Here is a 5,066-nt window from a genome sequence, read left to right as displayed (position 1 = left end):
TGTGTGCTTGTGGAGGTGTTTCTATGGATATATGTGTGGAGGCTTGTGGTTGTAGCAATATATCTGTCTGTGTATATGTATGTGTATATGTGTGTGTGTGTATATTGAGGCTCATCTGTGCGTATAAATATGTGTGTGCATGCAGGTGTGTGTATGTATAAATGGGTGTGTGTTTATGTGTGAATGTTGATTCTAGGAATAGTAATTAAAGTTTTTGTGTGTATACACATTGTGAATGAATTAACGAACTGAAAAATCTGAACTTTGTACCTGTGATTTGAGCAGTTGCTCAATCACATTCTATTGTATTCTTATAATCCCTCTTTTCCATATCAGTCATTCTTGTGTGAACTCCTTGGGGAAATGAGGGTAGAGTTTTCAATTCCACTTCCTTTCCTTTGTTCAAAGAAATAAGGGAACTCAGCTGCAAGTTGTAGAGAAAAAAAGGAATTTGAAAAGTCCAGAAAATGGTCAATCTCCTTGCTTCACATTGTGCATGTAGCAAAAAGGAAATAGTGAGGAGCGCTGATACAGAATCTCATGGGATTGAATCCGGTCACTCCTAGTTAACAAAGAGGCGTATCTTCCTCCTCTCATGCCCCAATCTCCTCCTTGCCTGATTACAAACACTGCTTTGTCCATTATTTGTTATGAATCTGGTTCTGTTATTTTTTTTCTCTACCACTGTGATTATTTAATGTTCTTATCAGTTTTGCAATGCCACAATAGAAATAGTTTCACAGCCTTGAGTATGATTAAAAGTGTATAAAATTCAAGAATGATCATTAAAAGGTTTGAAACAGAATTATTTTGAGTCTGACTCTTCATTTATCCAGTTGACATGCAGAGAGCATTAACCTATCTTCCTTGCAGATGCTTATCGGCCAGCTGTTTGTTTTTAATCCACATTTTCATGTTTCCCTTTGTATCTGTATATAGAGGAGATTTGTCCTCAGATAACTTGCTGAGTACAAATGATGAACAATTGCACTTAACAATCTAAATATAGAAAACAAAAATTCTGCATATCGTTTTAGACTCAAATGCATTTGCAGCATAAAAAAAAGGCCCTTCAGTCTATTGTGTCCATGTTAGCCGTAAGAACTAAACAAATAGGAACAGAAGTAGGCCATTCAGTCCATCCAGCCTGCCCTGTAATTCTATATGATCATGGCTAGCCTGCCCCAATTAACTCTTCTTTTGTGCTCCTCAAAGCCCTCAAGTCCTTGCAAATATTGTTCATCTTTTTAAATTCTTTCCGCAACGTAGCCTCCACAGCTCTGGGTAGAATTCCAGACATTCATTAATCTCTGAGAGAAGAACTTCCTTTGCATCTCAGTTTTAAATGGTTCTCATTATTCTTTAATTATGTTTCCTAGTTTGAGATTCCCCCACTAATAGAAACATATTGTCAATACTTACTCTGATAAGGCCCTTCAGAACTTTCCATGTTTCAATATGATCACCTGTTATTTTCCTAAACATTAGTGAATGAAGACCTAACCTATTCATCTGTTGTTGAGAGGCTAGCACCTTTTTCAAGGAATTAGCCTTGTAAATCTCTTTTGAACTGCCTTCAATGTCAGTATATCCTTTTAGAAATATAAGAGACCAGCCTGTACTACATTTCCAGGTGTGAACTCACCAGCACTCTGTATCGGTCGTAACAAGAGCTCTCTTTTTAAACTCCAACTCATAAGCAATAAAGATCGAAATCACATTTGTATTCTTAATTACTTGCTGTACCTGCATGGTCACACTTTCTATTTCACAAACAAAAACAGCCTCTATTGTTTACTTTTTTGGTGTGCATCTTTCCATTTAAATCACAATATGTCTTTTAATTCTTCCTAACAAAGTGCATGACTTCCGACTTCCCTATATAAAACTCTGTCTGCCAAGTTTTTGCTCACTCACTCAATCTACTTACAACATTGAACATAGAACAATACAGTGCAGAACAGGCCCTTCGGCCCTCAATGTTGCGCCGATGTGTGAACTATTCTCAGCTCGTCCCCCTATAGTATCCCATCATCATCCTTGTGCTTATCCAAGGATTGTTTAAATCTAATGTGACTGAGTTAACTACATTGGCAGGTAGGGCATTCCACGCCATTACCACTCTCTGAGAAAAGAACCTGCCTCTGACATCTGTCTTAGACCTATCTCCCTTCAATTTGTAGTTATGCCCCCTCATACACCCTGACATCATCAGCCTAGGAAAAAGACGATCTAATCCTCTGATCATCTTGTATGTCTCTACCAAATCCCCTCTTAGCCTTCTTCTTTCCAATGAGAACAGACCCAAGTCTCTCAGCCTTTCTCATAAGACCTGCACTCCAGACCAGATAACATCCTGATAAATCTCCTCTGCACCTTTTCCAATGCTTCTACATTCTTCTCGAAATATGGCGACCAGAACTGTACACAACATTCCAAGTGCTGCCGCACCAGCGTTTTGTATAGTTGTAGCATGATATTGCGGCTCCGGAACTCAATCCCTCTACGAATGAAACCTAACACACCATATGCCTTCTTAACAGCACTACCCACCTGGGTGGCAACTTTCAGGGATCTATGCACATGGACTCCAAGATCCCTCTGCACATCCAGACTACCAAGAATCTTTCCATTGACCCAGTACTCTGCCTTCCTGTTATCCTTCCTAAAAAGCATCACTTCACATTTAGCAGCATTGAACTCCATTTGCCACCTTTCAGCCCAATTCTGCAGTTTATCCAAGTTCCCCTGCAACCTGTAACATTCTTCCAAACTGTGCGCTACTCCACTAACTTTAGTGTCACCTACAAATTTACTAATCCATCCACCTATGCCTGCATCTAAGTTATTTATAAAAAGGACAAACAGCAGTGGTCCCAAAACAGATCTTTGTGGCACACCACGAGTAACTGGACTCCAGGTTGATTATTTTCCATCAACCACTATTTGCTGCCTTGTTTCAGAAAACCAGTTCCTAATCCAAACTGCTAAATCACCCTCAATCCCATGCCTCTGCATTTTCCTCCAATAGCCTACCATGTGGAACCTTATCAAAGGCTATACTGAAGTCCACATCAACTGCCCTACCCTCATCTACATGCTTGGTCACCTTCTCAAAAACCTCAGTGAAGTTTGTGAGACATGGCTTGCCCTTGACAAAACGATGTTGACTATCTGAAATCAAATTGTTGCTTGCGAGATGATTATAAATCTTATCTCTTATAACCCTTTCCAAAACCTTTCCTACAACAGAAGTAAGGCTCACTGGTCTATAATTACCTGGGTCATCTCTGCTGCCCTTCTTGAACAATGGCACATTTGCAATCCTCCAGTCCTCAGGTACTAAACCTGTAGACAATGACAACTCAAATATCAAAGCCAAAGGCTCTGCTATCTCCTCCCTAGCTTCCCAGAGAATCCTCGGATAAATCCCATCCGGCCCAGGGGACTTGCCTACTTTCACTCCTTCTAGAATTAATAACACCTCTTCGTAAGTAACCTTGACCCTTTCTAGTCTAATATCTCATATTTCATTCTTCCCCTCTACAATATTCTCCTTTTCCTGAGTGAAAACCATTGAGAACTGTTAGCTTAGCACCTCTCCAATCTCCACAGAGTCCACATTCAACTTCCCACTTCTGTCTTTGACTGGCCCTATTCCTACCCTAATCATCTTTTTATTCCTCACATACCTATAGAAAGCTTTAGGGTTCTCCTTTATTTGCTAAAGGCTGCTCGTGTCCTCTCTTTGCTCTTCTTAACTCTCTCTTTAAATCCTTCCAAGCTGATCTGTAACTCTCCATCGCCTCATCTGTACCATCTTGTCTCATCAATACATAAGCCTCCTTCTTCTTAACAAGCGATGCAATTTCTGTAGTAAACCACCGTTCCCTTACCTTATCACTTCCTCCCTGCCTGACAGGGACATACCTATAAAGGATTCGCAATATCTGTTCCTTAAATCAGCTCCATATTTCGATTATCTGCATCCCCTGCATTTTGCTACTCCATTCTATGCATCCTAACTCTTGCCAAATCGCATTATAATTGCCCTTGCCCCATCGATAACTCTTGACCTGTGGCATGTACCTATCCCTTTCCATCGCTCAACTAAATGTAACTGAATTATAGTCACTCTCTCCAAAGTGCTCACCTACAACTTGTCGGCCCTTCGACACACTGTGTCAGGAAACCCTCCTGTACACATTGGACAAAAACGGATCCATCTGACATATTAAACTTATAGCATTTTCAGTCAATGTTGGGGAAGTTAAAGTCCCTCATAATGATAACCCTGTTTCTTTCATTCCTACCCAGAACAATTTTGTCACTCCTCTCTTCCACCTCCCTGGAACTCTGCGGAGGCCTATAAAAAACTTCAAGCAGTGTGACATCTCCTTTCCTGTTTCTAACCTCAGCCCAGGAGAAAGTGAGGACTGCAGATACTGGAGATCAGAGCTGAAAATGTGTAGCTGGAAAAGCGCAGCAGGTCAGGCAGCATCCAAGGAACAGGAGAATCGATATTTCAGACATGAGCCCTTCTTCAGGAATGAGGAAAGTGTGCCAAGCAGGCTAAGATAAAAGGTAGGGAGGAGGGACTTGGGGGAGGGGCGTTGGAAATGCGATAGGTGGAAGGAGGTTAAGGTGAGGGTGATAGGCCGGAGTGGGAGTGGGGGTGGAGAGGTCAGGAAGAAGATTGCAGGTTAGGAAGGTGGTGCTGAGTATACTATAAACCGACTATAAACCGACCGACTCCCACAGCTACCTAGACTACACCTCCTCCCACCCTGCCACCTGTAAGATCACCATCTCATATTCCCAATTCCTTCGTCTCCGCCACATCTGCTCCCAGGAAGACCAATTCCCATACCGAACAACCCAGATGGCCTCCTTCTTCAAAGACCGCAATTTTCCCCCCAGACGTGGTCGACGATGCTCTCCACCGCATATCCTCCACTTCCCGCTCCTACGCCCTTGAGCCCCACCCCTCCTATCGCCACCAGGACAGAACCCCACTGGTCCTCACCTACCACCCCACCAACCTCCATATACATTGTATCATCCGT

Source organism: Chiloscyllium plagiosum, chromosome 2, assembly GCF_004010195.1.
Source record: "Chiloscyllium plagiosum isolate BGI_BamShark_2017 chromosome 2, ASM401019v2, whole genome shotgun sequence".
Classification (NCBI taxonomy): Eukaryota; Metazoa; Chordata; class Chondrichthyes; order Orectolobiformes; family Hemiscylliidae; genus Chiloscyllium; species Chiloscyllium plagiosum.
Note: the sequence above shows the minus strand (reverse complement) of the source record.